The following is a 22,007-nucleotide window of genomic DNA, read 5'->3' as shown; positions in this document are numbered from 1 at the left end:
GGAGTTTATCTTTGGGGTTTATATTTTGTCCCTGTTGAGCAGAGCTCTCTCTGCTTCCTGGTTGCCATGTCTTGAGCTGCCTTCCTACACCATGCCCTTCTACATCATTGGGGGCCCAGAGCTTTGGAGTTGGCCAACCACAGACTGAACTTCCGAAACTGTGAACTAAAATAAACTTTTCCTCCTCTACATTGTTCTTGCCAGGTGTTTTAGTTACCATGATAAAAAATAAAAATAAAAATAAAATGACTAAAGCAGGTGTCAAGTTGATCTTTTCTGTAAGTGTCCCTTTATTGACACTGGGCTACATGGCCACTCAACATCTTGTAGGGTATACCACATAAACACAAAGGGAAGAAGTTTTGTTTATGAAGTCCCATTGTGGTGGACCCCAGACCTTTACCAACAAATTATCCCTCATGAATCAAGCAGTCACAAATCGGGTAAGAAACAGCAAAGTTCAAGTGCCCCCATTTTTGCTCTGTACAAACATTATGCATTCTTCCCTCTGTCATTCTGCTTGGTTTGAGCCTACAGCTATTATGCTGGCTCCCAACCTGGATGATCCATGTCTTCTTCCTAGATTGTCACTTGGCCTGGTTGCAGGTTTGTCCTCACATTCTCTTGAACATTTCTGGCTACTGCTTTAGATAACTGATTACACCCAGCCTCCAGCACCCTGTTCCTGTATCACCAGTGTGGCCAGTCCTCTTAGGCCTCAAACAACTGCTCACCCCTGCTCTGCCCTGGCAGACGACTTCTCTTTGAATTTCATCTGGTTAATGATCTCTATAATGGAGCTAATTATTCCATAATATGTGCCATATCATAATCATTTTGTATCCTTGAGAAAATTTTGTTTTAACTGAAAGTGGAAACTGATTGTTCCCAGAATGTGCAGAATGTGCTCAAAAACATTCCTCAAAAAATAGGTTCAGATATACATTTCAATCCACACACCAAAGTAGAGCAATGCGCTTCATCACTAAAATGAAATAAGACCATGTTTCCCTTGCCGTGTAAAAGAACCGCATGCACTGTGATAGCTCTAACATGATGAAAAACTGAGAGGTTGGGACTCTTGAAAACATTGTCAGTGCAGAACTCACCCTTAAAACATGTCATTAATTATTAGTGTGATTTCTGACATTTTCTAAGAGGGCTATGAATATGTTTTTGGCTCAAGAAAATGTATATCTTGCTGCATTTGCTTTTTTTTTTTTTCTGTGAGGTGAAAAAAAAAAGTTCTATTGCAAAAATAACCACTTCTGTAATTTTGCAGGATGTGAAACTGGAAGGAAAAATCACAAAGGTAAGCGATTTCATTTTTGTGATTCCCAGTTTATCATTCATATTTTAAGAAAAGAATGCCTCTTAAACAAAGGAACTTAAGCAAGTGCCTGAACTCAACTGCAGCTTTCCCACTCTGTCTCCCTGACTTGTGTTCCCAGACATTGTTGTGCAAATCAGCACCAGCTCACAAAGAACCCTGGCTGAGGGATCCACAGCTGGCCTGGCAGTGGTCCCTCCAGGGGCCCCTGTAAGTGGTTTGGGCACCCAGGTCTCAAGAAGGTCACCTCTCATAGCAGGAGCCAAGCTTGGCCAGGTGGGATCTAATCAGTTTTGGGAATACAGGACAAACATGCTCCAGTGGTAGCAGATAGGAAAGAGTCCCTTCAATTTAAGGACCCCCTAAAAATTTCCACATCATGTACAACCACAAGAATAGGATCCTAATTAGTATGAATTATACTCCATGTACAATATGCTAACATACACCCTACTGTCATGTAGAACAAATTAAAAATAAAAATAAATTAAAAATTCCAAACTCTTCAAAAGAGGGTTCACCAGTTAAAGGTCAACCTTGTTAGATGTGCTCAAATCTTGTTCCCAACCAAAGTCATGGAAGGAATCGCAAAACAAAGTGGTTCAACAAAGAATGGAGAAGCTATGGTGGAAGCCCAGTGAGTCCACACAGCACTGGAAGGCCAAGTCACCAAATACATCCTTTCCTTTCCTGGGCTTCTGCCAGCATTTGTGGGATCTCCTACTGGGCAGGGAGTAAGTGGGGACTGGTGAGCCTGGCAAGTATGGCTCTGCCTGCAGGAACAAGTGAATAGCAATGACTATTCAGACTGATGATTCCTCTGCAGGGGAGATGTAAGGGTCCCAATGGAGTAGAGAGGGAAGGTGTAATCAAGACAACTGAGACTCCGGATGAGGAGCAGGTACTTTTGACCTGTGGGCACTTCTTATGCACCCTGGGAAGTGCGAGAAGATAGTGCTCTTAGAGGATGTGTGCTTTTGTGGGTTCTTCTGTCTGAAGAAACACAGAGCTCTGGAGTGTAGGTTGTATGAGTTAAGGTGGAAAGGTAGGCGATGATCCAATCACTAGAGGTCTCTTGTTAGATTTAAAGTGGTTGAACCTCATGCTGGACCATAATTTTGACTAGAAGAATAATGGAATTGGATCTATGTAGGTAAGTTTTGATAAGTCTTCCACAGACAGCACAGAAAGATTCGAATCACTTTCAGATTGTTGTGACAGCTTCAAAGCAATCAAATACTATTAACCACACCAGTGCTTCTCCTGCGCTTTGCAGTATGCTTTTCTTACAAAAACACCTGCAAATAATGACTCTGCGGCCAGGGCAACCTCTGGAATCCCATTACTCCTTCTGGACTCTCAGAGGGATGCTTTTCCACTCCTCCTTGTCTGCCCCACCCTAGGTGCATGTCTATTCCATGTACCTGCAGGCCCATCTCCAACACTGCCACTTCCTCCTTAAACAAGAGTGGGGCCTTGCCCTTCTTTCAGAAAGGGAGTCACCTTCTTTCTCTGTGTGTCCTACCACCTTGCGCCTGGAACACAGTTGCACAGACAACCATGGAGTGAATATATATAATGGGGTCTCATGAGATTACGATGGAGCTAAAAAGTCTGCATCACCTGCAGTGTGTTTGTGTTTCACACTGTTATTCCAGAAAAGTGAAAACAATTTTTACAGTTTACAATTATATTAAGCTAAGGTTCATTTATGATTAAAGGAAGAAAAACATTTTAAAATCAATTTATTGTAACCTAAGTGTAGTTTTAAGTCTTCAGTAGCATACGGTGAAGTCCTGGTTCTTCACATTCACTCACCACTCACTCACACCCAGAGCTACTCTCAGTCCTTCAAGAGCCATTCATGGCCAACACCTGTGAGGGTTACTCTCAGTGGTCAACTTGATTAGATTCACAGATCCCTAGGAAATTAGTGAGGCACACTTCTGGGTGGTCTTCTGAGGGTGATTCCAAAGATTATTGGCACGTGAGATGGCAAACTGAGCGGGGAGACCTGCCCTGAGCATGGGAGGAACCAACCAATAGGCTGGGGGGTGTGGACAGAGCAAAAGGGCAAAATGGGAAAGCAGAAGGTAAAAGCCTGCAGAGCAGGCAAACTCAGTTCTCCTTGAGCAGGTTCATCTGTCGCTGCGGCATCGCCCCTGAACTTCAATCTCCAACTTCTGCAGTCTTATAATGCGAACTCCCACAAACTAATCTCTGGGGAGTTTCCAGGACTTCAGCCTTGGAACTGGGGTTGCACCATTGGTCTCTGTTTTTCTGAGGTGTTCAGCTTCTTGGATTCAACTACTGGTTTCCCTGGTTCTCCAGCCATTGTGGGATTATGTAGCTTCTGATCATGTAAGTCAATCTAATATAACCTCTTCCAAAATTATATATCACACACACACACACACACATTCTATTGGCCATGTTCCTCAAAAGAATCTTAATGCCGTGCCCTACACAGGTGTACCATTTTTAATCTTTCATATTTTTCTATACCTTTTCTATGTTTAGATACACAGATATTTAATGTTCTGTTACACTTGCTGAAATTAGTCAGCACAGTAACTTGCTATACAAGTTTGTAATACAGGAGCAACAGGATCTACCATATAGCCTGGGTGTGTACTAAGCTATACCACCTAGATGTGTGTAAATACAGTCTATGATATTCAGACAATGTTGAAATCACTAACAAGTCATTCCTTAGACACCTCAAAAATTTTCTCTTCAGGGTCATTAAGTGATGAACACCTGTATATTCATCTCTCCCATACTCTCACTGATGGGAAACGTTGGAGTGTCAGGACTACACGTGTGCATGTGTTTGTGCATCCTGTAGGTGCAGCAGCTGTGTCCCTTCCCTGCCACCCCCTCTTAACTCCACTTTCCCAAGCCAGCGGTCATTTGTGCTCAGCTGGTGCAGTCTGAGGGGCCTCTCTCTGGAATTTCCTCTGATTGCATCTCCTGGCTTCCTTACCCTCCAGCCATTCCAGATCAACTCCACCTGCTGCTTCCCTGCTGAACAAAGAAGACACTAAAATGAAAAGGTCAGAATTAGTGGAGCAGCAGGGAGTGTTTCGAGGTGACCAAGCAGGCTGACCCTTCATGTTGAGTGGATTAGAAGCTTGAAGGAGTGACACCAACAAGAGCCACTCAAGGAGGAAAAGGACCCTTGTGTCTTGCCATTATTGTAGTTTGTCACCATCTTCAGGCCCATGACTTCTCACTGTCCTATAAATAGCATGTTAGCCACAACCAAAATAGCAAAATAAGAATGATCTAATTTGTACTCTCATTTTAACAGAAGGCTCTGGTGGTGCTCTCCTCGCAGCCTTGTGCTCCCCTCTTTGATGGGACAGGTCAGAGCTGGGGCAGCACATATTGTCCAGAAATATGGGGGCTGGCCATGTGTGTGGGGTCCTTTCACTCTGCCCTCTGCTGCAGCTACCCTGAGCCAGTTTTTCCCCTTCCATCCCCTCCATTCCCCTTCCTTTCTCTCCCTTCCCCTCCCCTCCACTTCATTTCACTTTACTTCCTCTCCTGTCCAAGGCCCCACATCCTGCACTTATAGGAAGAGTAATTAATCAATATATGCAGGAAATGTGGGACAGCTCAGTGCTCAGGACACCTTAGTTTTCAGTGTGCACACATTTGCTATTTATGGTGGATAAGAAGTCCTGGTGACAGTGGAATGGGGAGGGAAGTGTCCCAGGTCTCAGACCTGCCCAGTGTTCAGAGAGCTGCCCTCTGTCTGGGCCCAGTATTTAAGGGGGCTTCCCTATATTTGCCATCATAAGAGATAGAGAAATTATTCCAGAGGTCTTGTTCACTCATTTGCATACAAGGTCACAAGAGCTCCCCAGGAGCTTGTATGGTATTCAGGAGTTGCAGAACTCACACTCACAAAATGGGTGAGCTAGCTGAAACATGCCCTGCTCTAAATCCCCATTCCCCATTCCATTTGGCCTTCCACTCTCTAACAACTGACTTACTACTCACTTGCCATTTTCCTTGGTCCTTGGACTTGACACTGTGTTCCTGACCCACACCTCAGTTTATCCCAACAGCAATTCTGGGGCTTGACCAACTGTCCTGCCCTGGAAAACACCCTGGGTTGGGAACAGGACCCTTGTTCTTACATGGCCCATATGTAGAAAGTAGCAGAAATGATATTTGCAACAGGCCCCTGATTCCTAGCTTTTCTCCTATTCACAGCTGAAGTCTGGACCTCATCTTTCCTCTGCACTCACTGACCTTGGAGAGCTCCATCTGTGGGCTGTGCGTAAGAGGGAACAGATGACAATTCCCAGGACAGTTGACTCCACACTGGCATTCAGAGAGCTGACTGGATGGGTGGTCATGTGCACAGTCTGTTCTACAGTGTTCATTCTCTGAGAGCGAAGCAGTTCCTGGGACGTGTAAACCAGGGGCACAATGTAGATTCTAGGCCTAGGAAGCACCCATCCCTTCTGAGAGTCCTATACTTCTTCTGCATGCTCAGTGGTCACTTCTTTAATAGAAAGAGCCATTCATTTTTACAGAAAGTAAGGGAAGGAGAGAGAAAGGGAAGGAAGGAAGGAAGGAAGGAAGGAAGGAAGGAGGGAAGGAAAGAGAGAAAGAGAAAAATCAGAGCAAGGAGAAAGATAAAATGTCTTGACAGCTTAGCTCCTGAAGCATGGCCCTAAAATGTTAAGGAAGGAAATATGCAATCAAACCTGCTTATACTCCCAATATGGGAAGTGGCAACTTCAACCATTTGTCATTTTTTATATCTGCCAAATGGAGATGCTAATTTTCAGATTTTACCTAACACCTAAGGGCATTGGGAGAATGAATGAGCTTGCATTTCTGCAAAGCACTCGCGTGATGGAAGGTGCTATGTCAATAGCTGGAAGAAATATAAATAGTAAGAGCTGCATATTCACGATGCTTGGGGTGTCCCTTTCTGGTGATATATTGACTCAAAATAAATTCTGCTCAAGTGGATGAGTGTTTTGAATTGCTCCAAGCAGCAGTGAATGATACCTTTCCACTAAGCATGGGCGTAGATTGCACTTTCACGGAGCCATTCCGGTTGATATTTTCTGGCTCTGTCCCCAGCTTTTTGGTGACAGCTCTGAGCGTGTCCAGGCCTATGGACCACATTCAGCACCTGACAAGGTAGGGGAAGCATCACTGCCAGTGTCTACACAATGGAGTGGATGCAAAAGAGGTTAAGTATGGTTCTAAAGCCACTCACTTAGACAGGGTCATAACCTGGAGTAGTCATTTGCCCCCTACTTCTTTTAAAGAATAACCGACTTCCTCAGCCCTAATGTTAGGATCAAGGGGAGTTGGAAATATTTGCTCGTCTTGTTTGTCTCATTCTTGTCTTTATGGACTTTTATTTCACACTCTCATACTCAAAAAGATCCTCAGAAAATGATCCTTGCTTCCATGCTTTATCTGTTCACAGCAAATCATTTCAACATGGACCCTGAATGACCCTAAAATACATTCCCCAGGACAGCGACAAGCACCCTTCCTTAGAGTCTTCAGAGGGCTGCCATTCTTTGTCATACTAGTCTTTCTTATGTATAACATGAGGCCCTTTTCTTGTTCATTAAGTTGTTTATTCTACTTCTACAGACATTGAATCATTGGTTAATCTCCTCTTGAGGCTAAAACTTCTAATTCTGTCAGTTGTCCTTTCAAAACTCATTTTCCAGTCTTTATCAATCTCACTGTACATGTGGAGATAGCCTCCCAGTCCTGCATACCTTCTGATGAGGTTATGGGGCTCAAGGGTGGAGGATGCTTGGCTCTGGCTCTGTCTGGGGCCATCAGTATAGTGAATCCTGGCAGTCTGTACCTAGATGTCCTCTGAGTCTCTCATCTGGCATGTGTTCCCTTCCTGTGGTTTCTTTGTGCTCTTTTCGTAACTCCATTATGTGCATTTTCTTCAGATGACCTGACCACTGGAGCTGTTTGTTACCTCAGAGAGCTGGAAGAGCCTGTGGGCTTGTGTACTCTATGCTGTCCAATAACCAGTGGCTGACCAGATGCGGCAGGTAGAAGAGCTCCCTGATTTCAAAGCAGAACAATCTCACACGTGTGTGTATTTGAGAATAAAGAGAGACAGAGAGAACAAGGAAAAAGACTAACCCTAGGGAAGTTCTTTAAATTTTTTCTTTTTCTTTTTTAGCCAGAAGCACGCTATCACTGAGCTATATCCACACCTTTTTTATTTTTCATTTTGAGAAAGGATCTTGCTAAGGTGCTGAGGCCGGCCTTGAATTTGCAATCCTCCTGTCTCACCCTCCCAAGTAGCTGAGTTTACAGGTATATACCACTATTTCTGACAAATTAATGCTAATATAAAAAATTGGGACAATGAATAATATTGCTTCATCATAGATGAGTTGAGAGGCTTAAGAAGCATCCTACATGTAGGGTGCTGGTATGAAGGCTGTTGTTAACCTTCAAAATAGTGAACTGATTTGTGCATCACTCTTTGTCCTTTATACTTTTTCTATCAAAATCATGGCCCTGAAGGCAGCTAGGGATGTTCCTAGGAGGATTCAATTTCCATCCTGGATATGAGAGGCCCTTCTCCTGCTGTCAGAGGCTGGGTACAGGTGGAGAGACTTTCATACATCAGAAGGATACTGTCCTGAAAAACCTGCATAAGGACATGGAAGGTGGGGGAGTTGCAGCCCATTCCTGAGGTGAAGCACCTCCCTCTGCCAAGGGTCAGCAGAGGATGGCTTCAGCTCCCTGGGGGACGATGAGGCGCTCACCTTTGGACTCAATGGTTAAAACAAAAATGAAATAATTTCCTCTTCCCTTTGGCTCATTCAGTAAGCAGTACTTTATAATTAGAGGATTTTTCCAGGGAGGGAATGTCAGAAATTTATGACACCAGAGCCTGCTTATTGGATGTCCACACATAAGAGGAAAAAAAAAGGACAAAACACTTAGGGAAATTAGAAGCCATTTAGAAATTAAATCCCCAGGGAATCTTTTGAATTTCAATTTGCTGAGGACAACTGCTATTTTTTTTTTTTTGGCTATATTTTCTTGTCTGCTTCCTTCGCCCCCAGTCAGGCCACACTTTTCCAGAGTTGGCTGAGTAGAGGCTATTTCTGATCAGGAATGCCTGAGCAGTCACGAAACCAAGAAACCAAGAGAGCCTAGAAAAGGTAGATTCCCACTTCACGGAAAGCATCCCGCCTTCAGATCTGTAGGCAGGCAAGAGGCTTGGTTCACTCCACATTTAGCAAGTGTAAGATGCCTTCTTAGATGCTACAGGGAATAAAAAGATAATTAAAACACAGCCTCTGTCTGGGGAGGGCTTACAACCCAGGAGTGGGCCCCAAGGAGAAAGAGAAGCAGTTCCAGAGCAAAGAAAGAATGAATTGGGGAGGAATTACAGAGCAGCAGGAGTCTGTGGGTCAAAGGAGGGGAATGTTCTCTGATGTTAAGGCCTGGGGGCCCTGCAGGACCCTCCCGCCTGGGGTGAGGGGGTGGTCTCCATCCAGTCAGCTGGTTGCCAGGCAACTGAAAGGATCTCCTGAGGTCATTTTCCTTCTCTTGACATAAGAATTTGGTCATTAAGTATTTGGTCTAAAATCTTTAAAACTTTACATATTTTTCTGGGGCTGAGTAGTAAGAACACTTACCTAGTATGTATGTACAAGGCTCTGGGTTCAATCCCTGACAAAACAAAAATCTATTGCATACTTGCAGGCATTGTGTTTTATTGAATTTTAATTTACCTTTGTGATAAATTTAAATATATTTTTATATAAAACATCTTCTCATAGAAAGAAAATTCTATTTTATTACATCAGGAATAGAGAATTTAAGGTTGTAAATCAAGATGTCTTGATTGGCACCTGCCTAGCATGTGAAAGGCCCTGGGTTTAATCCCTATCACTGAGGAAGGAAGGAAGGAATGAAGGGAGGGACAGAGGGAGGGAAGGAAGGGCTTTGGTGTTCAAATTCAAGTAGGTGATTAGTTGGTTGTCTGTGGTTTGATTTGGAGAAAGAATTTACCATTATTTTCTCCTTCAGGTTTTGAACTAGGACATCACATGTGGATCTTTTTAGATGTAGTGCAGAGGCTGCTCCTCGGGCTCAAAGCTTTCTGGGCAAAGCATTATTCTAAACTAGTTTCTGGGTTCTTTCCTAGCTCCCTTACCGTCTGCATGTCTAACAAATTTAGTATTTTTAATGATTATCTGTAATCAGTTTTCTGATTTTAATTTCTAATTGAATGCAGCATCACTATGTTGCATTATTTAGAAAAAATCATTGACTCACTAATTCATATTCTTAATGCATCTCACTCTTTGCAAAAATGTTAGGTTGATTCATTAAACTGTGCTTAATAGATTGAGTTACATAATTAATCATGCAATGGTTTCATATTAAAATAAAAATTAGTAGCTAATTTGGAGGGACCACAAAGATTTCAGGCTTGACTTCCTCCATTGACTGCATGGTGCCTAGTGTTCTGGGGCACCATGCAGTCAAAGGAGGATATAGTGGGGAGGAGTACCAGGGATTGGATTCAGGGGCACTTGACCACAGAACCACTTCCCCAACCCTATTTTGTATTTTATTTAGAGACAGGGTCTCACTGAGTTGCTTAGCACCTCACTTTTGCTGAGGCTGGCTTTGAACTCTCCATCCTCATGCCTCAGCTTCCTGAGCCACTGGTTTCACAGGTGTGAACCACCATGCCTGGAAGCATTCATATTTTTGAAAGCTTATATGTGATGCTCATGTGCCTACAAAGTTGAGAACCTCTGGCAAGAAAGTTCGCACTTGTGGCTCGATTACTCAGTCATTCATTTTTAACAAATATTAATTAACTGCCTTTTTACATGTCAGGCAATTTTTAAAAATGTTTTATTTTTTTTTAATAAGTTACACACGACAGTACATTGACCTTGACATATCATACATTTGAATCAGGGGGATATAATTTCTCATTTTTCTGAGTGTACAGGTTGCAGAATCATATTGGTCATGCAGTCAATGTCAGGCAATTTTGAGCACTAGAAATAAAATATAAACAAGACTGGCTTGGCTCCTGGACTTGAGGACTTGTATTAGGAAATACAGAAAATAATTGCAGGATCAAGTGTTAAGAAGATGATAAAGATAGGGCATTGCATGGTGGGGATGGGGAGAGATTTGGAAGAGATGTCCCACTTAACACTGATAGTCAGAGGTGACCTAGGAGGAGATGGCCTGAGGGCTGAGACTGTGAGGAAGAGGAGCAGACATGTGTTTGTGAGGGAAAGACCAGGCAGAGAGAAGGGAAGGTCTCAAAATCCTGAATCAGACAAGAACTGGGGTTATTTGAAGCACAGAAAATAGGTTGGTGCATCTGGACTACACCAGGCAGAAGAACACTCGCTCAAATGTAGCTGGGAGTGACAGAGTAAGGATTTGAGATGTTACTGTAATCACATGGGAAGTCATAGTTGAGGTGTGGGGTCAGGAAAGGCTCTGGAAAGGGCAGGCTTCTCTTCTATCTTAGCTAAGGAGACCACTGGCTGAGGACTGGCTGCTGCTCAGAGAGTGGAGTGTAGGAACTAGGGGGAGGTAGCTGGGAAACAGTCCTGTGGCTGCTGTAAAGTCCAAGAGTGAGAGGATGGTAACCCTGTAAGGGTGGGAAGATCATCATAGGAAGCAGAGTTAAGAGCACATTCCAACAGGGGTGGGGAGAATTGGGCAAGGGAAGGAATCTCTTGAGAGTGACTCCTTGGTTTGGGCTAAAGCCACCCAGTGCTGCCCATGTCAACACTGAGGAGCAGGGGAAGGGAGGGCTGTGGAGCTCAGATCAGAGTTGAACCTGGGACATGAGTTCAAGGTGGTGGTTCCACATCTAGGCAAGTGCTCAGGAAGATAGATGCATTTATAAAATGTAGGCAGAGCTCTGAACCAGTTGAACATGATGCGTATTTATATGCATCAGTATTTACATGCATTTACATACCTGTAGCTGATGAATCACCTCAGATAAGAATGAAAAGAGAACTGAGGAGGGCCTGAGGCTGGCTGCTGGAACGTGTCAACATGCCTCTGGGTTGGCAGCAAAGCAGATCTACAAAGGATATGGAATGCAACTGGCCTTTGAGGAGGACAGGGGTTTGCTGTCCTAACAACTAAGGGGACACACACTTGAGAAGTATGAATACCCTAGGTTGAGAGGAAACCCCTGAACTAGGCAAGGTGAAGACCCCAGCTTGCCCATCTCTGCCAGGTGCCATCCCACGTGGCAGTCACGACTCCATATTGACCGAGCAGCTCAAAGGGCCTTGCAGGGGTCGCTGTTGGCGTGAACAGGAGGGAGTTTGGGTGTTCTGTGCTGGGATGGGCCCAGAGAGTGAATGGAGTGGGTGTGCAGAGAGTGGCCTCTATCTGGAAGGAAACCAGGGCATCTCCCAAGAGCAGCCAGAGGCATGCCCTACATAAAGGCAATTATCCCACCTCACTCTGCCCTTGGAAACTGGGTTAGGTGTTGGACTCTTTTCAAGATAAATCAGGAATGAGGCTTGGCAGAAGATTTGGAATGGCAGACAAAGAAGGGATAGCAGCGAAAATTCAGGAGTGAGCACACCAAGGAGGAGCACAATAAGTACACATGGAAACAGTGTGCGTGTGTGTCGTTGCAAGCATGTGAAAGTGCACAGTACCTTGTGAGAGTTTCTGGGTGTGAGCATACATGTGTGTCTCTGTGTGTCTGCCTGTGTATATAAGAATATGTGTGTATAAATGTGCACATTCATGCACTGAAGCAGTAGTCTAAGGCTGAGTCAGCAAGAAGTTGTTTTCTGGTATCATACCACAGGCTCAGTTCTTGCTCTATCCAGGATGCCATTTTTACCAACAGCTGGTACGAGGAAAACATATATTTAGTTAGTTAGACACCAATTTGGGGCATGGGGATACAGGAGTGCATTGCTGATTTTCTTTACAAACTTACAGGATGCTAAATGACTACAAAAGATCAGAAGTTGACCCCAAATTGAGAAGAACAAAATTAGCAGGAGAAAACTGTCCAGTTTTGAAGGGATCCTGATACACTAGAAACAGTGCAGAGAGGTTGCTCAACCCTGAAAGCATGAACATTGGAACATTGTGGGAAGGAATATTGACTTGGGATGCTTAGCTCTAAGAGAGGGAGGAGAAGGAGAACTGGACAAGGATGCTCATGCACCCACTTGACCCAGGGCCCATATCTCTCCCATGTCCCCTGCAGAATCAGAGCTGTTTTGTGTGGAAAAGAGCTCAGCAGTGTGAAGGCAACGCCAAGGGACAGCTCTGAAAACACCAGCAAGGTTGCAGGAGCAGCTCCCAGAATCGTCAGAGGGGGACCCAAGGCTGAGTTCATGACCCGCAACATTCAGGCCCTGTCTGCATTGTAGCATGGTGGAGGGCATCACATGGTAATACAGAACAAGCTTGCTAGTTTGGGTCTTTCTTCCTCTTCTTATAAAGCCACTAATGACATTATGGGGCCCTGCCCTCAAGACCTGATTTAATCCTAACTACCTCCCAATGGCCCCACTCTAAACACCATAACATATATGATTAAGTTTTTCCAACACATGAACTTTGGAAGGGCACATTCAGACCATAACGGGTTTGATTTTTCCCACTAACTTAAAAACATTCTGAGATCTGGGACATTTCCCAGGAAACATCATGGAGACATTTGAATACATGCCATTTCTTATCAGACACACTCCATGATTGGTAGAGCAAATAGGAGGTATAGTAACAGAAAAGGATAAGAATGCTAAACCTCATACCTTACCTAGATGGTTAAGATCCTAAAGGCTTCAGTGTGTTTGCTGCCAAAGCAGTGACAGGGGTATGGCTGTTCCAACCCTGTGAGCACATGCAGAAATGTTCCAGGTTTCAGAGTTTTAAAAACATAAGAGATATGACAAAAAAAAAAAAATTGAAAAACACAGGCCACAAAAGAAAAAATAAACAAATTGGACTTCATCTAAATTTAACACTTTTATGCATCAAAAATAACTATTCACAGCAAAAAAAGGCAACCAATCCAAGGAATGAGAGAAAATGTTTACAAATCATATATCTGATAAATGATTAATATTCAGAATATATAAAGAGCTCCTACAACTGAACAACAAGAAAACAATTCAATTTTTAAAATGGATAAAGAAAAACATTTGTCCAAAGAAGATAAGCTTGTAGAAATAAATATATGAGCTTAATTTCTCTAATAATGAGGGAAAAGCAAATCAAAACCATTATGAGGTGCTATTTCATACTGATTTGGTCTGCTATTACAAATAAAACAAAACCTAGAAAATAACACATGTGGGAGAGGATGTGGAGAAATTGAAATTGGAACCCTTGTGCTTTATTGGTTCAAATGTAAAATGGTTCAGTTACTATAGAATATGGCATGGCAATTTCTCCTAAAATTAAAAATAGAATCACCTTGACATCTAGCCATTCTACTTCTGATTATATATCCACATGAATTGAAATCTGGGACTTGAACAGATACTTGTGCATTCACAATAGACAAGGTGAAAAGCAAATTAACTAAGTATCCACAAACAGATCAATGAATCAGTAAAATGTGGTATATACACACAATAGAATATTGCATAGCCATGAGAAGGAAGGAAATTGACACATGCTACCACATGTTAGAACCTTTAAGGTATTATGCTAAGTGAAATCAGTCAGATGCAAAATGATAAGTATTATGTGATTCCACTTACGTGAGCTGCATAGGACAGTCAAATTCATAGATAGAATGTAAGGTGGTTACCAGGGGAGGGTTGTAATTTGGGGGGATCGAAGTTAGTATCTGATGGGTACAGAATTTTCATCTGGAAAACTTAAACAGTTGCTGAGATGGATAGTGGTGATGGTTACACAATTTGTGAATGTGTTTAATGTTGCTGAGTTGTAGACTTAAAAGTGATTGAAATGATAACTTTATGTTATATGTATTTTGGTAGGAAAAAGTAGCATAGGAGCTTCAGAATTTCCAACACATCTTAAAATATGATGTGGCTATTTACTTTTTCTTTCTTTATAAATTTGATTTTCCTTTCCTCTTTGAAACTGTAGTCACAGCCAGGAGATGAACATATCCTGCATTCTCTTTCCCCTGGATACATACATGTATCCTTCCTGTCTTTTGCCATGCCTCATGTCCTGTACTACCTCAGGACTTTGCCATCAAGAAGTTCAGTTCCAGATATGTCTATCAACCTTGGACCCAAAGTATGAGCTATACAAACCTCTTTTCTTTATAACTAACCCAGTCTATGGTACTGTGTTTTGGTAGTGGCAACAGAAAATAAACTAATACAAATGGAAAGTGCTGATGGGTTTGGGGTAAAAGAGAAGGAAGCTGCAACTACAGGCAACTGTTTGTATAGAAAGCCAGGAAGTGAGTATGAGGGCTGTTGGGATAAGAAGATGGGACATAGCAGGATGGGGGAGAAACCAGATATAGGATAGCCCTCTTTAGTCTTGCTTTGGGGGAATCTGGCAAGAGAGTTTTACACAAGGTCAACTCTTTAAGATATGAAGAACTGACCTTTTAGAAGGTCATTCCTGCTATAGGGTAAAGGGATTCATTACATGTTAACACACGCTCACACTTGTGAATCTTTCTAGATAGAGTAAAATCAAACCTGAAAAGAAAAACGATACATGTAGCAGAAGCTTATCTTTTGAGAGTTGCAGTGTGTGGGAATCCACATGAAAAATGGGGCACACAACAGTGATTGTCATTCTTAGGGTTGTCATTTTAAGACGATTTAGTTGAGTTCTCTAGAGGAATTTCTTTTATTCATTGCCATTGAAAATGTGAACTTGACAGTCTGATGTGATTCCAAGCGCAGTTCCTGTTTACTTCCAAGCATTTTGCTTTTGTATTGGTTTCTTTACAGAGCATTGGGTAAAGCGAGAAATAGCACTGAGGGTGTGTGGAAAGGCAGGCTTCTCCGAGCCCCGTACTGCTTCAAGGGCCCAAGGAGATAACAGAGCAAAGGTGGGAAATGATTAGTTGTTGGAGTTTGAGTTGAAACCCTCTCAGCAGCTGAGGTCTTCTCTCTTTCTCTCATGCTGTGGTTGGGGCTGGTGATCCAGGGATCTTACTCCTTGGAGGACATAAGAGCTCCATAAAGTAGTTGCTGCAGCCCAAAGTACCCTTGTACCAGGAAATGAGCCTGAGATGTCAAGAGCAATGTCAGCCACAACACAGAGCCAGGAGAATGGGTGTTACTGTTCAAGTCTCAGAGGATAAATTGTCCTTAGTGAAGCAAGAATGCCTTTTGGGGGGTCCCTCGGACATCCACAATGATGTCATTGTTCTTTGTCTGTTTATCCAGATAGGCAGTTCAGGGACATTGGATGTGGGGCATGGAAGGCAGGACTAGTGACATTCACTCAGCTCAGGGATGGCCTTGCCCACTGTGGATACAGGGATGGGTGGGCAGCTTTGGCTCTACCTTGCCACAGTTAACCATGTCTTCTGGGGAGCAGAATAGTATCAACTGTAATCATGAGCTTCTCCATGATGCTAAAGTTGCCCAAGGGCTGGGAGAGCCATGGTTCACAGTGTTGGGGTACTGCTGAGTCTGAGAGGATCTGTACTCTCATTGATTGACTCCAATCATGAACATGGGCGTCACAGAAGGAGTAGAGACAATGACATGTGGCAATAAACCCCGCTGCACATTCCTCACCCATTGCTTATGGAACATGGAGATGGGTCCTGCTTGATCATGGGCTTCTCATCCTCAGCTTGAAGGAACTCTTACACCTACCATGGGTGGGAGTATACTAGAATGTGTAGTCCATGTAGTCAAGGTCAATGCAGGGGCCATGGATCACTGTGGATTGCTGCTACAAGGGCCTCCACCATGCGACCAGCGCACTGGTTTCATTAAAGAGGTTCTTGGCATAAAAGTTAGCTAGTGAGACCGAAATAAACACACAGACTCAGTTACCTTTTTCTATGACCAGGTCCGAGACGGCTCTCCCTCTGACTCACACCTCGAACCACCCGGTAGGGCAGCAGAGATTACTCAGGGCTAGCAGGAGAGAGAGAGAGAGCATGCCAGGGAGTAGCCTTTTATTGGGGAACAAGAAATCCAGGGGAGAATTCCATCCAATGAAGGTTGAGGGGGGCAGCACTCCAAGGTCAGGGTCAGTGATTGGCCTCAGGGTTAGTGGTCAAGTCACACCCCCACACGGACAGGCTCTTGCACCAGAAGAGGGTCGGGAAAGCTCCGACACAGTTTAGCCAGAGCGCCTCACACCCAAACCGGGAGTTGCCCAGTCACATGTGAGAATGGCTCCCCACAACAAGGGCCCTATCCACATTGTCACTGTTGAAAGCAGCCCTGGTTACTGAGTCCCATGTGCAGCCATTTTTCCATCTTGTGGGAAGCCCCACATTTCCCATACCCCACTGGCCTTCCAGAAAACTAAATGAATGATTGGGTCCTCTGAGGGTTTCATCTCAGTAATAGAACTTCTCTCCTTTTCACATTCACCCAGGCAAGGAACTCCAGGTCTCGCTACCTTCTTGGGAGAGGTAGAGAGAGGGCAGGAGGTCACTTGCAATCAAAACAAAACATGAGTTAGAATTTTAATAACACTTGGCTCACAGAGTGTTTATCAAGTCTGCTGAGTGTGCAGGATTATTAGTAATAACCTTCCATCACCTCAGCTGCAGAAAGCCCAACGGTGGTCCTGTTAGATTGCTAAGGATGGTTTAGCTACAGAAGGCATTACAGATATAGATGTTCATGCCCACTTTAGCTGCTAAAATGCTGGTTGCCCAGTGGAGATGCGGCCTGACAGAGAGAGAAATGGAAAGCAAGGGCACCCATGTAACCCGGCATTTACAGACTTCCAAATTCCCTTTGAAGGCAGTGAGATGGTAAATAGCTTAGTGCTTTGCACATACTTCCCATTAGTGCTTGCAGACTCTCAGTTATTTGTGTACCTGTCTGCCTTATAGTGAGCCATGGGCTGCTGATGGCAGTCCCATCTCTCACAACCTGGCTCAGTAAATGTCTACTAGCTGAATAAACGCAGTATTCATGGAAGACTGACTCTGTGATCCCCTTTCACAAACACACAAATCCTCTTAATATAGATGGAGCATAACGTAATTTCTACAAATAATTTATATGCCTGTTAACAATATGTAAAAATCTGCCATTGTTCACTCTTCTCTGGATGAAGTAGTAATTCCTCCCTGTATCTCTTGTTTTCTTGGGCAGCATCCTGAATCCTTGATAAGTCATGAACCCAGGTGGCCTGGTTTGGGGTTCTTGGATTTCCCCCAGCAGAACCTCCTAGGTGCTGCTGCCTTTTATTGCCCATCTGGCAAATTCTCCAGGTGAAAGGGCTTGTTCTAATCATTTTCAGACAAAGCGTACTGAGGGGCTGCTTCCAGCATCCCCCGAAGAGAAGCCTGCTGAAGGCAGATGTTCAGCCCTTCACCCCAGAGCAGGAAAACCAGAGTCCTCAGGGCTGAGGAATCTGCATCTGAAAAGGGAACCCACTAGTTTCCCTGAAGCAGCAGTGGGCTAGGATATTTTGAAAATCCTGGTCTTCTGCAATTATGCTAGCAATTTGTTTTGGGGGTAGAAATTGTGACTTAATTCCCTTTACTCCCTTTACACATATCTGTTGAATTAGTTTTGCATTCTGTAGCAGTAGAGTTCTGAGATGGCCCCAGTAGTCCCACTTCCTGATGCTCGCCTTCTCTCAGTCACTCACTCACAGAAATAGGAATGGAAGTGGTGCTGTGTGGGAATCCTGAAGAAATAATTGAAGTCTCTTATTAGGTGGCTTGAAGATGGGGGAGATTATCCAACAGGCCTGAACTGACCACAGGAGTCCTTCAAACTGTCTACATCAGGGTCTCTAGTTTGAAGTAAATGCAACAGGAGACAGATCATCCCCTGAGGTTGGACGGGCCTTGAACCAAGAGGCTGGGCGTGGCTTTTAGAAGTCAAACCAGCTCTTGGGATCAGTTAGGAGTGAGACCTCAGTCCTGGGAACTTAAGAAAATGAAGTCAGCAGGTGACCCAAATAAGCCTGGAAGCAAGTTCCTCCCCTTCACCCTCTGAGACCCTAGCCACACAGTGGATGTCCAGGTTCCCAACCAGCAGAAAGTGAACTAGCAAATGGGTTCTATTTTCACACCCAGTCTGTGGGGATTTATTGAGCACTCTGTTCAATGGATAGAGGTGCTATTCACCAGTTTCTTTCCCCAGGCAACCAGCAACCATCCTAACTGAACATGCTTGAAAACCTAGGAGGAAAGGGAGACCAGTGACAAGTGCTTCTATATTTGTGGAAATATTTGTGCTATAACAGAGCAGAAGATAATGTCCATGAGAGGTGATTTAGGTACTTAGAAAAATGGAATTAAGAGGAGATGGATGAAACACCAAGGTGACTGGTAAACTTTTGGGGAGATTAATGCAGCACTCAGTAGCCCACTTCAGTGCTGGTGGTGCTGTGTGGACATGCCCATCTTACACCCATAGCCTTGAGAATATGATGAAGGAAACAAATGGAATGTTCTAGGAAGTTCCGTCACATCCTGGCCTGACTTGAGGAAAATGCTCCACATAGAGCTAGTATGGCTTTGTTCCTCTAAGTAAAAACGGCTGCCATGTAGCAGTTAAGACGGTTCACAAATATACCTGGGTGACAACACTAACCCAACCATTGTTGACATTATGTTTTACTCACAATTATAATCACAACTCATTTCCCAAAACATCCTTGATGCATGTGATCCTATTCACACAAATTCCCCGAGAGAATGTTCCTACTGAAAGCTGCATTTGTGGTCTAGGTCCTTAAGGCTCAGTAAGTCATTTAACCACAGCTGTTATGATGGAGAAATGGGCTCAAGTCTTTAGAATCCTGGCATCACTTTCTAATACTCTCCTCTCTGCTGGGCCAGGGTTTCTTGGATAAAAGTTTGGCTCAGCAGAACTGGGCCAACATGCCTGGGAACTTCTCTTCCTCTCTGTGCCTCTCACTAACCCATTAGCCCAAACAGGACAGAGGATTTCTTCATTAACATGCCATGAACACAAAGCATATGGACAGAGAGGAAGCCCAGATTGTGACAGTGCACCCAGTTGGTGGGTTTGTTAGTGCCTAACAGATGGAAGAGGCCCTGCCTTCCCACGCAGAGGTAGACAACCACCCAGACATGCCCTGGGTGCACACTGATCGCACAGAGCATCCGCCGTGTGTTCTCTGCAAGTCCGTATTGGATTGCAGCTCTCGACAGAGTTGGTTTGCAGTGGTGAACACATGCCACTTGGACTCACAAAATCAGCTCTGTGAGTTGCTCAAGACTGGCATGAAAAAAGAGAAAAGATTAGGGGAGACATTGTTCAGAGTCACACATGCCACTCTTTTGACTTGAAACATAGGATTAGGTGGCAGGGGACAGGCCACCATTGAGACGTTGTTTTTTATGTCAAAGCAAGAAAAGAAAGAAGAGACATTTTGGAACTTAGTAATTTTCCATACCGTCTTCCTTCATGAATGGTAATGAGCTTCAGAATACTCATGATTGTGTATCTTAAAAGACAGAGTTTTTCTACCCAGATGGGAGTTTTCAATTATTGAGTCCTTGCTTTCAAAGTGCAAGCTATTTCACATGTTTCCTAACTTTCATAGAAAAGCAACCGTCAAGGACGCTAGGTTACTCACACCTGTGTATATGCTGGGGAACACTTAGATCCCAGTTTTCACTCTGGTGAAGAGGAAAAGGTGGATGGGATAGTGGTTCTTCCTTTAAGCAAGGAGACCCCGGTTCTGCTCAGGGATGCAATGGAATCCTGGGAGAAGAAATTCCACGGGCAGGTGCACTAAGAAAAAATCCAGAGTCTTTTCTTAGTCTAGGATTCACAGTCACATCCATCTCTGGGGACCCTGCGCAGCATCACACAGCATAAGGAACATCAAAGGCTTCACTGAGTCCCTGCCCCGGGTAGTGCAGGGACAGAGAGCTGCTTAAACAGTTCCTCAGTGATGAGCAGCACACTGGCCAGATGGTTTCCCCATGTTAGCCACATGGGGCCTTTCCTAATGGGGAAAGACACTATGTTTTCATTCTTTTGTTCTTTCTGTTCTTCAGCTGGCTCATTGAATAGACCACAAGTTTAACACACAGTAGGCAGAAGGAAAGTTGAATCCTGGTACTTTGTGCTGACCTCAGGCAAAGGCTGACCTTTCCCTGTCTCAGTTCTGACATCCATAAAGCAGAACATTACATTAAGGGTATTTATGAGAATAATCATTACAGCCACCAAGAGTGGAACTGTATGAAATTACACAGTATATTAAGACTATAATACAGTAGATGATAAAAATAATCATATTTCTCTGTGTTCAGACTTATGACCACACTATGGTCTTCCTTGGTGTGCTCTACTGAGCAATGAACATTACCATTAATTGGTCTTAACTGGAAGTGACATTGGTTCAAAGGATCAGTTGAGAGGAACCCATACTCTACAGATGACTTTGGGGATAAAGATCAACAAGGGACTCATACCTACAACAAGTGGCTTAGCTTTCCTTTGGAGTCTGGAATGGGTAAAAATCAGGAGAAGGGGGTGTAGAATTTTCAACTCCCAAACACCCATTTACATCCAGGCATAGGGATGAGCTACCCTAGCTATTATACAATACCATCATTCCTTGTCTACCCAGCCCATTCCACAAATACCTGTCAGCTTTCTTCTGGTTAAACCTCTCTGGTGTCCTTCAACAGCAGAGCTGGTGAGCAGCCTTGACTCTGCCATGGGGCTTGGAGGAAACACTTCTGAGCTGCTGTGGCAGATTGTATTTTCCAAAGCCTGCTACTCCAGCATGTCCTCTCTCCTCTTGTCTGCATACCTTGGATGTGCCTCCCTTTGAATCTGGGTGGGACTGACGTGATGGGGAGAGGATGCTCTGCAACCTCCAAGGCAAAATCATCAATGATGACAAAGTTTCTGCCTGGATACTTGGTATTACTAGATTTTAGAGCAGCAACCATGCAGAGAGGAAGTCAGTCAGCCACAAGGAGAGGCCATATGTAGGTGGTCCAGATGTAACCTCTGCCAGAGCCCAGACCACAGCCAACTTCAACCAGATAGGTGAAGAAGCCAGTGCACAGGTAAGGCAGATAGCCAGTGACAGGAGGTTTCATCTTCCAGACGTCAAGCCCTACAATCAGATGGGAAATGAGAACAAACTGACCCACCATGCCTGAGCAAATTGTGGATTGGCAAACAACACATGTGGTGTCATTGTATTAAGCAGCTAAGTCTTGAAGAAGTATGTTCTTCAGCAACAATTGGCCAGGACACATGGCCTTGATAAATATATTAAAATGTTAATCACACAGGCATCAACCTTGCCAATCTTTGGAGGACCATGCTAGGCATGAAGGAGATGCTCGTTCTTAGTTTTTTAGTCAATTAATACATAAACTCATTTATAACTGCTCCCTATCACCATCACAGGAAAACGCATGGTTACTACATCTTATTTCCAGCCTCTCCTTCCTGTGGCTATCCCTAAAGGTCATATTGGGACAGAGGCAATATGTATTTCAAATATGGTGGCT

This window comes from Marmota monax, unplaced genomic scaffold (genome assembly GCF_021218885.2).
Source record: "Marmota monax isolate L192 unplaced genomic scaffold, Marmota_monax_Labrador192_F-V1.1 WCK01_AAM20220418_F8-fsc00005, whole genome shotgun sequence".
Lineage (NCBI taxonomy): Eukaryota > Metazoa > Chordata > Mammalia > Rodentia > Sciuridae > Marmota > Marmota monax.
This window is presented reverse-complemented; position numbering follows the sequence as displayed.